Genomic DNA, 11,247 nt, shown 5'->3' with positions numbered 1-11,247 from the left:
GTTTGGCATGTCATTTCAGCTAGTTTATAGCTTATTTGACTAACTTAAAGCTTATTTGACTAACTTAAAAGTTATTCAAAAGTGTTTGGTGAATGAGCTTATTTCAGTAGCTTAAAGCTTTAAGCTATAAGTTATCTCAGGTAGCTTATAGCTTAAAGCTTATAACTTATTAAATTTATTCTCATTTTTATCCTTATTATTTTATTAAAATTCCACCATTACCCTTATATATTTATAAAAACACTAAACATGCAATTGGTTGGGTGGGAGGTGGGTCAGATGTGGGCTTTTGAGGCGGAGGTACATGCAATTTATCACGCTCTCTTGTTCTGCCCGCAGTTTAATATTACAACGGTAGTCATCGAAAGCGACTCGAAAGTAGCAGTTGGTTGGGTGGGAAGTAATGCGCGGAGGCCATGGAGGCTTTTCCAACTACTGTATAAAATTGACCAGCTTTTATCTTCAGTGAATTGTATAGGTGTCAGGCATCTCCTAAGGGAGGGTAATGAGGTCGCTGATTTTTTGGCCAAGAGTGGGAGGGATGGAAGAGTGGTGCTGTGGCAGATGTGTGTTTGATATTTTCTGTTACTAATATATTGCTGCTGCAGGGGGATGGCGTTTTATATGTAGATCAATTGCCTTGCTGCAATTCATTACTGATATGGCTAAATTCTTCTCTGGTGTTGAAGGGTAAAAGTATTGCAGGTAATGTTATCAAAAGCCTGCGAGTAGTACTGTATTGATTGGCGGATTTTTATTTGCTGCACTATGGGAGATACGTGACAGAAGGGGAGTTCATGGGTCTCTTTTTTTTTTTTTTTTTTTTTATTGGTTATGAAGATGGGGATTTAGCATGGTTCATTGGAATGGTCGATGACAGCTCCATATGGAGGATATAATTAGTGCAATGGGATCAGAAATTGTCTTGCTTCAAATTGTTGGTCCAGAACTTTAGCATGTATGTGGGTTATATGTATTTAGCAATTGGGAAGCCATTGTTCAGAATTTATGTAAGGGATGACCTTTTTGAGATTTGGGTAAAAACCTAAGATTTTTTCCACAGGATTTTTCCTAGGAAGGTTTTAATAAGGCCCTATTTCAGAGTATTTTTGTGGTCATAGGGAGGGGTTTCATTTGTACTCTTTGGAGGAGCAGGTTTTGTTTAGATTGTAGAATCTTCTTGCTTAGCCTAAATTATGCCAATCAATAATATGAGTTATGTTGTCAAAAAAAAAAAAACACTAAACATATTTTCCCCTCACACTTACGTATGCAGTTCCCGCCACACCGCTGCGCACCATAAGTATTAAAAATATTATATTAATAAAAATAAATAAAAATCAATATTATATTTTTAAGATGATAAATAACTTGAGTTAATAAAAATATTTAAAGTGATAATAATTTTAATATTAATATCGTATATGTATTAATGTGAAAATAAAATAATGTTAAATATAAAAATAATTATACAAGTATGTCCTTTTATGTACTTTTACAATTTCAGCTTGTTTAACAGCTAGTTTTACCAAACACTTTTGTTTCAATCACGTAGCTTTTCAGCTTTCACCTATCAGCTTTCAGCTAGCTTATCAGCTTTCAGCTATCGGCTAGCTTATAAGCTTTCAGCTAGCTTATCAGCTAAACATGCCAAACATAGCTAAAGTGTCTTTTTTACGGTCTAAAAACAATTGTAGGTCTCATTAGAAGCTCCATTATATAGAATGCTCATATTATAGTTGTTGGCAATTACCATTCATGTTACAAGAACTTTCTCCAGCCCATTCTAAAAATTAACGAGATGCAATCCTAGAAACACATTGAATCAAAGAAGGGAGTTGTTGTTCACGCCCATAGATCCCTCAAAAAATGTAAAAATACTAAAATACCTTTAATGAAAAAAAATATAAAAAAAATATCCTCACTCCCATTCTCACATTCTCTCTCCTCTCTCCTTACCTCTTTCCTCTTTCTTCCACCCACCACCACCTGCCACCACGACCACCCGCCGCCGCCACCACCACCACCACCATCACTGCCGCCACCACCACAACCTCAATCTTATGTTTTTTTTTTTTAAATTTCAAACTTTAGGGAGTTGTTTCTATCGCTTCAAAATTTTTTCTGCAACTAAGTGCAGAAAAAATTTAAAATGACAGAAACAACTCCCTAAAGTTTGAAATTTTAAAAAACAACATAAGATGGAGACTGTGATGGTGGTGGTGGTGGTGGCGGCGGGTGGTGGTGGGTGGAAGAAAGATGAAAGACGTAAGGAGAAAGGAGAGAGAATGTGAGAATGGGGGTGAGGATTTTAGTATATTTTTTTTATTAAGGGTATTTTAGCACTTTTTAAGGAGTCTAAATACATGTGGGGATCTAAATAACAACTCCCATCAAAAAATGGTGGAGGCACTCATTTGTGCTCATCATAACTAGTTCCCTAAGGACCTTTAATGAACAATCAAATGATAGTTTTGCTTGGGAAGGGGATGTCTATAACCAAGTATTTGGACCGGGAGAAGTGGCTATTTTCGTGGTTTATGCTAATTTAATAAAATAATTATGAATGGAGAGAAATAAGGGTGTAATTGATCGATTTTGATCATTCAAAAAATTGACAAGTTAATAGAACTAACCGAACTAACGCGCCAACAGTGAGTCTCTAAAAATTAGAGTCTCAACATCAAAGGGTGGCGCTTCTAGAAAACACACATCAGTTGTTGTGGATCGAACTCCCAATTTGGCTAAGCAATCCGCCGGCGCATTGCATACCCGACCAATGACGGTTATCGTCAGGTGCCAAGTACGACTCTTGTAGAATATTAAACTAAAGTGAGAAGTTTTATATTTAAGGAGTAATATTACTATATGAGGTTAAAGTTAAATAAATAGCATAGACTTATTCATTAAGTTTTATGCATTACATAATTTATTTTTTCAATTATTAACTCTTAGGAATGCACTTTTAAGCAAATTCCGCTACTTTCCAACTAGAAATAACATAGCTTACAATTTTAGATCACGAAAGCAAAATGAAGTGGATGTATATTTATTTTTAAGTTAAAAGATATATCTATATATATATATATAAAGTTGAGATACATTCTCTCTCAACAAGGGTACAGTAACCAAGCCATTAAAAGCTGGCAAATACTCAGTCGCTACAGCAAAGACCCTCCAAACACTTCTTAAAAAACCTCAAGCAAACAACCCGCAACGGGTACATCCTTAGGAGAGGTCCTATTAAAGTCGAAAACAACGACAGGAACAATACACTCCTATTTGTCGCACGACACCTACAACAGATAGCAACCTAGGTAGTGCATACCACAAGACCCAAAAAACACCTGGAACGTTGTAGTGATGAGATACAATCCTAAAAACGCAGTAGAAAGCAGAAAATAGAAACACACTAGGAAAAAAACAAGATCACACGGAAGTGTATGTATATTAAGAATTACTCAAACAATCATGTCTCAAACTACTTAATATCCCAACCAAATAAACCAACTATTAGAAGGAACATTAACATATCAACTTTAAGAGTCACATACATTAATGAAATGGCAGACTCAAACGTGAACTTGATTGCAGAGCATATATGGAAAAGAAGAGTAACCCTTTTAAGACGAGGAAAGAGAGAGAGAAAAAAATGAATCTAGTGAAGTTGGATAATCTTTATTTTTTTGGGTAAGCAATGAATTAAATGAAACACAAGGCACAAAGTTGGATAATCTTTATGAACCAGTTCTGTTTTCTCTCTAACTCATTGTTCATAGATGGGTAGCTCCTCTTTCGTCGTCTATGTCTTTTTTTTTGTAGGCAAATGTTAGTTGTTAGTATTGTTAGTAAATTAGTCATCCTCAGGGTTCGAACCCTGGACCCTTCACCCTTCCAAAACGTTATGTCCCTTAGATCTTACCACTTGAGCTAACATTCGGGGACTTTCATCGTCTATGTTGTCTATGTTGTGCAATCATTGGTTAACCATTATTTCCCATGTATTTGTATATATTGAATCTTCCTTGATAAAAGTATATAAAACATATTTAATGATACTTTATGCATTTAATAACTTATTATTTATTCATTATATACATTTCATTTTGTTCTTATATGGAGACTGCTTTAATGATTAAGTTAACATAAAGTTACATTATTAAAATAACTAATATTTATGTAAAACCATTCCTCCTTTATGAGCATGGTTGTGTTGGTGAATGTTCCAACACAAAGATATGTTCTCGTGCTAAGAGGAATGGGGTAAGCTCCCATTCAACATGGATAAGACTGTTGTTGGAACAAAGAATCTGATTTTTTAGTTTCAGCCTTATTGCAAGTGTCTTTCGAGTTACCGTAATAGGGTTTAGCTCCGAATATGATACAATTTATTTTGAGTTTTTAAGACCAAGGAAAAGGGGGAGAGGCGTGAGATCCTTTGATAGGATACTTATCAGAGTTTTATATGTAAGTATAAGAGTAAGCTTAGTAATATTGCAAAGTCTAAAAGGAGGGCTGATAATGATGAGTAGTTATTTTATATTGAAATAAATATGATGATACCAATATTTAGGAAGAAGTTTCAACCTTTGTTGCTGACAAAGAAGAAGATATATAAGAATAAGCTGAGTTCTTCCTCTACTATTTTTGAGTTTCGAGGATTCACGGTTGATGATGTTCACATTGAAAATTTTGGGGATTCATCAACCACAGCCCCTCCCAAAATCTTGTTGCTTAGAAGGTACTCTATGTTTAGTACAACCAAAAGATTTCCCACATGGTTCTATTAGCGACAGAGGACATTCCTCTCATGCAGGAGCTAACTTACAATTATAATTACAAGATATATCAAGTATAAGATGCTTATGGAGATATAAGGAAATGAAATGCGTCATCTCATTACACTCCAAAGCACCACAAAGGAAATAAATAGATTTTTCCTTATATTCGATAAGCATCTTGTACTTAATCTATCTTGTAATTGTAATTATAAGTAAGCTCTTGCATGCAATGAATGTGATCTCTTGCAATTAGCACCAAGCAGGAATCCTTTTGGCCAACGTGATCATAGAGTACATTATGAGCAGCAAGATTAGCGGAGCAAATGTGGTTGATGACTTTCCAAAAGTTATCAATGTAGGAAACGTCAATAGTCAAGCCCCAACACCCAAAACTATTAGAGCAAGAACCTAACCTCTTCTTAGATATTTTCTTTTTATCAAAAATATTTGTTGAAACATGTTCTTAGAGAGTGGTTTCATCATAGTTATTCTAAACATAAAATAGATACTCATCATTGTTATCCCTCTTGTTAGCCTCTGCAAAATTAATAAGCTAACATATTTAGTCACATAAAAATCTCATTAGATATCCTGTCATGACACCTCACACTCACCCAGTATCCTTGGTACTAAACACATCCAACTTGAATTGCATCACATTCTGACTACCCTGTTAACTTGAAAGCACTTGCAGCGAGGCTCACGCTCATAAATTAGTCTTTTTTCCCAAAGTAGCTAGCCTTATGATTATTGAACAGAGTATTATCCTCATCCCTCTTAGCACAAGAATATCTCTTCGAGTTAGAACAACCGCCAATACAACTACACCCCGAAGAAGGAATAGTATTATATACAAAATAGTTATTTTAAATGCAACTTTATAGTAACTAAATATTTGAAGTAGTATATATATGTATAAGAATAAAAGAAATATATATATAATAAATAAATAATAAGTTTTTTTTAGAAAGAGAAAATATATATTAATAAATCAAGGTCTGAGAGCATGCTTCTCGAATAGAAAAGCCAAACGCGGCTGATCTACTACAGAAAAAAGAGCAAATCAACAAAAAGACCAAGACAAAAAGCCTCCAACACGAAGAGAAAACGACCCTAACAACTCGGGCAACAACCACCCTTTACAACAACTAAGTCCTAAAAGAAATAAAAAAACCTAGGCCAAAACCCCCCAATCCACAAACAAGATCTAACCAAAGAACCAAGCACCCAAGTCAAAGCACCAAAGCCACTAAGAACCTCCATATAACCTCAGATGATTAGATATCAGATGATCAGCGTAGCTCTGAATGACTTCATCAGTCCCTTTAAAAACAACTCCAACTGTTTGGCAATTGTCAAATCCCACCTGGCTCTCGTCATAACGCAAACAGACCCCAACGCCTCAGAAAGAATTAGCGGTGACTCCAAAGCATGAACCTCAGACACTGGGGTCCCCGAGTTATTACATGTATAAAGAATTAATAAATTTTTTTAACATGAAATAACTATATAAATATATATATATGTGTGTGTGGAGAATGCTAATGCACGTACTCCCACACTTTTTTTAGAAGGAGTGCATTAGCAACTAACATATTTTTGCTTTGGATAAAAAGCCCAAAATTCCCCTATAAATTAAGTTACTTTGTATGAATCTGATACTAAAGTAATTTCGCAATAAACACACTTTCTCTCTCCCACTCAACATTTTAAGAGGGCAATGGTTGATTGTGAAGACGTGATGAAATGAAGGTTCTCTGTGAAGTCTGGAGAGAGAGAGTGTAGATTGTGAAATTATTTTAATACCCTTATACAATAACTTAATTTAAAAGTGAAAGTTGAGATTTTTGTCCAAAATAAATAGATGTTAGGTTCTAATGCACTTCTTCTAAACAAAGAGTAGGAGTGCATTAACATTCCCATATATATATATAATATATTATACATATAAGTGAATAGGGAAATAATTATTTATTAATAAATAAATATTTGAAAATCTTATTTAATATTAAAATTATATTGAAAATTATTTTGCGGTGAACATTTAGCAATATATAGTAACATGAGAAGGAGAAAAATAGTAAAATACATCTTTGAGAACATATAAAAAATTGTACTAAAACCATGGCTTCCTTGGCTGGAAAAATAAAGTCATGCTTATAAAATGGTTTTGGAGGTTTGGTAAGGAAAGAGATGCATTATGAGAAAATTTTTGTGTGCCAAATACAATTGTAATCCTAGGCTAATACTCCTCCATGAGATGCAAATTCCTTTTTCTCATCTCTCAATCTACTCACAAGATATATTCAAAGTCCTGAAAGAAGATTCTGTAATTGCTAAAGTGTTCAAAGAAGGTTGCTTTTGCTGTGTCGGGATCGGGGAAAACATATGTTTTTGGCTGGACCCTTGGTTGGAATTGTCACCGATCTACCGTCGGTTCCCTCGCCTTTTGCCCTAGCACAAGACAAAAATGCTTTTCTAAGTTCGGTGGGCTCTTTTGTTAATGGTGGCTGGAATTGGGATCTGAATTTAAGACACAGATTGTTTGATTGGGAGATTGACTAGCATAGACAACTCTTGAAGATTATTAACTTGATAGTGCCTTGCGTCGGACCTGATTCTATCTTATGGACAGGTGACCCAAGTGGCATCTTCTCAATCAAATCCTTCTATGCTGCGGTAGAATTAAGGATTTTCGAGATTAATTCTTGGCTGGTCCCTAAAAGAATCCGTAAGCTGGTTCCTCCTAAAGTGGTTCTCTTTACATGGCAGCTAATGGAATGCAAAATTGCAGTCAAAGAGAGTTTGTTACGAAGGGGCATAACCGTTGAGAATGGCGGTCTTTGTGATATATGTGGGTTGGAAGGGGAATCTGAATCACATCTTATGTTACGATGCAATAAAGTCTGGTGCTTGTGGAATGCTATCTTGGCTCAAGAAGAGGTATGTTTCTGCATCCCTTCCTCTTTTTAGGACCTGATGTTGGAATGGCCCTCCCTCCGTGTTAAATCAAATCTTGTTTTGTGGGAAATTATCCCATATGCCTTATGTTGGTCCATATGGATAGCACGGAATGACACTATTTTCAATCAGAAGGAGTTCTCTTTTGAAAGTGTTTGGGATATTCATATTATGCGCATTATGTGGTGGGTTAAAGCTTGGTGGAAGGAATGCCCTTTCACACTTTTTGATTTCTCCCAACATTTTGAAAAGGTGAGGATAAAATCAATGGTTTCCAAGGTACGCTCTGTGGATTGGTGCCCTCCCCCATTGGGTATTTTGAAGTTCAATGTGGACGGCTCGTCACGAGAAAACCCTAGGGCTAGTGGGGCTGGAGGTGTCTTGCGCGATTCAAATGGTATTATTCTAGGCCGCTTCTCTTTGGCTCTTGGCTCTACATGGGCGTATGTCGCAGAGATTAAAGCAATTCTAAATGCCTTGCTTTTTTGCAAAACCAATGGATTCTCGAAGGTGATCGTTGAGGGCGACTCAACTCTTGTTGTGGGTTGGGTGATGAACAAGTCTCTTCGCCCTTGGAAGCTCTTAAATGATCTCAATCTAATTGACCGCCTTATGACTGTAGTCGAGTGTCTAGGAATCGTTCACATTTTCAGGGAAGCGAACACGCATGCGGATAACCTTGCAAAACTTGGTTGTGATCGCACCAAACCACTGTCTGAAGTCCTCCCCTGCTCTGGTCATGGTTCATAGTTGATGTTGTTTGTTTGTTTTGGTGAGGGGCTTTACCTTCGCTGCTTTCCAACCTGTGCGTTGGTGTTCCTTTCTATTTGCAAGGAGCTAGGGGCACCTATTTTTTTCTCTTACTGCAGATTCTGGCTTCCTTGCCCGCATCTGTTATGTTCTTTTCTTTCTTGTCCTGTTTTTAGTTTATTGTAGCTTTAGCTGTTTTTTGTTGCTGTGTTTTGTCTCGTATTTTCTGTCCTGTGTTTACTTCTTTTTCGCATTGGGCCTAGTGAACTTTGTTTTAGGCCTTTTGCTTTGTTTGTATCTCTCTTTATTATTGATATATATATTCAGCTTTCTAAAAAAAAATAAAAAAATTGTACTAAAAGGGCTATACGCTTAACCTATCTAAATTATAAAATGTGAACATGAAGAAAAGGGCTACATGCATATTCATCAAAAGGGCTACATGCATATTCATCAATTACATCTGGAAAAAATCATAAATGAAATTATAAATTCTTTATATATAAGCTTACTTCCTAAAGACCTAACTTTAAAGATCATGAATAAAACTACAAGCAAATATTGCACGTATGCAAAAAATTCTTAAATTTAAAAATTAAATTTTAAGTATAAAACTTACCTTGTTCAAGCATTGATCTTCATAATTAATGTGGCTTATTATTTTCAATGTTCGTTCTTCCTCGTAATTTGTCTAGAATCGTGTCTTTTGAAAGAAGTTTCTTCGCTGATGGAATTTGAATCAGGACTAGATACTCATAGCTAGAGAACCAATTCTAGAAAACCTTAAGCTCCACAAAATAAACCTACAAAAATCAAAATGAATTTCCTCATTATTTTTCTGCTTAAAAATTAAAACTTTAAGAGCGTCACAGATCATTCATATTAACAGACTAACAGTCATTCTCATATTTCATAAATGTTACGTTAGTTTTAACAATGCATTAATACCGAAAAGATGAGCCACATAGTGAGGACAATTAATTGGGAAACTGAAAAGCTAGAAAGAAAGAAATAAGGGGTGCCCACTAGGGTGGACCTATTATTTTCTTGGTCCATCCATGCACCAGACTTCATCACCTTTAGATATAGGAATATTAGAATATTCCTTAATTGAATGGTTAGGATTGAATCAATGATAAAAGGGTAACAATGTAAATTTACAATCCTAAGTCAGATCCTCTTCTCCCTGCTTCTGGAAAGGCATGTCAGTGGCCCAGCCTACCCTTATCTCTCTTGTCGCCGCTGCTGAAGCTACAACGGTGGTTTCCTCCGCCACTGCTAGTTCGTCCTCTGTTGAGCGTGTCCTTGAACTGGATCTGGTGGATCTTGACGATAATGCTCCAAATAGCCCAGATCTGTAATCCATGGAAACCAATAAGCCAATATAGCTTGATCTGTTGTGAGGTAAGCCAATATAGATCGATCTGTAATCCATTAAACCAACCGACGAGTGTTCTGAGCCATCAATTTCATCTCTTTTTGACATTAATTGAAGAAACCCAGTGAGGTCAACTGTGAAAAAATGGAGGTTGAGGAAATGGACTCAAGGAAGGTGGAGTTTGGGATTCCATGGATCCCTAAAACACCCATTAAGCTTCCTGGTCCAAAACCAGCTCCGATCTGCACGGCGGCGGGGGAAAACGGTTTGGGTCACCATTCCAATGAAGCAGTTGCATGCGGTGCAGAAGAAAATAAAAGGGTCAGATCTTACCCACGTGCAAGAGGTGGCTATTCAATTTCATACACCCAGAAAACATTGAGATTTAGATTAATTAAAGAAAAAATATCTTCAAACCCATGTGATACCACTTCTGCTTGCCATGATTCCATGGATTCTTACTTTTACTTGATGGTGCTTCTGAATTTTCTGTGCCCACAATTCATAATATGGTTTGAGTGGATGGAGGATTGAACAAAGATTGGGTACTAATTCCTCCATCAAATGTTTGAGGTCTGGGACGAAGACGGTGGCAGCCACCGCGAATAGCACAAAGCCAATCACACATCTGGATACTGTTAAGGATTTAATTTTTTTAATCTATTTTTTTATTGTAAATTACTAAGATAACCTTGGGTGCACCGGTGGACCAAAATATAAATGGTCCACCCTAGTGGGCACCGAAATAAGGTAAACAATTTTTCACAGTTGCAAACAAAAAAAAACATGGAGAAAAGGTTGAAGTTTTTTTTTTTTTTGATAAGCAGAAAAGGTTGGAGTTTGGGCATGTTGAAAAAGATGTAATTGAGTGTTGAAAGCATGAGATTGAATCATCAAAGGCTAGTGATTAAATCCATCGAAAGGAATCTAACGAGATATGAGTAACTTAGACAAGAATCTCAAACAATGAATAATTTTGAATAATGTTCCATACACACCTCTCATTGAGGTGGAAAGAGACGTGGAATGAGGAGAGATAGGAATGAGAGAAGGAGGTTTGCCCCTTATATAATGACTTTAGGTTCATGCTGAGTGATGTATGTGTTTCTTCTATTATTTTTTATTTATAATGATTTAAACATTTTAATTTTTCTATGTATTTTATTTAATATTTATTGTACTTAATGACAAAAAGAATCAGTAAATGTATAAAATATTTTATAGAATAATAATTAATTAATATTAAGGTCAATATTTCCTAATTAATATGATTAAATATAAAGAAAATAATTTAATGTTGCATCTTTTAATTAATACATATATATAATAATAAAACTATCATTGATTACCTTTTTTTGACTGGAATATTAATTAATT

The 11,247-nt window shown here is 35.5% G+C and overlaps 1 pseudogene; it reads right to left on the bottom strand.

Moving 5' to 3' along the window:
• Nucleotides 1-9,500: 9,500 nt before the first annotated feature.
• LOC130735190 (uncharacterized) lies at nt 9,501-10,951 on the bottom strand (annotated as a pseudogene).
• Nucleotides 10,952-11,247: the final 296 nt, after the last annotated feature.

Source organism: Lotus japonicus, chromosome 2 (assembly GCF_012489685.1).
Source record: "Lotus japonicus ecotype B-129 chromosome 2, LjGifu_v1.2".
NCBI classification, from domain to species: Eukaryota; Viridiplantae; Streptophyta; class Magnoliopsida; order Fabales; family Fabaceae; genus Lotus; species Lotus japonicus.
This window is presented reverse-complemented; position numbering and strand designations above follow the sequence as displayed.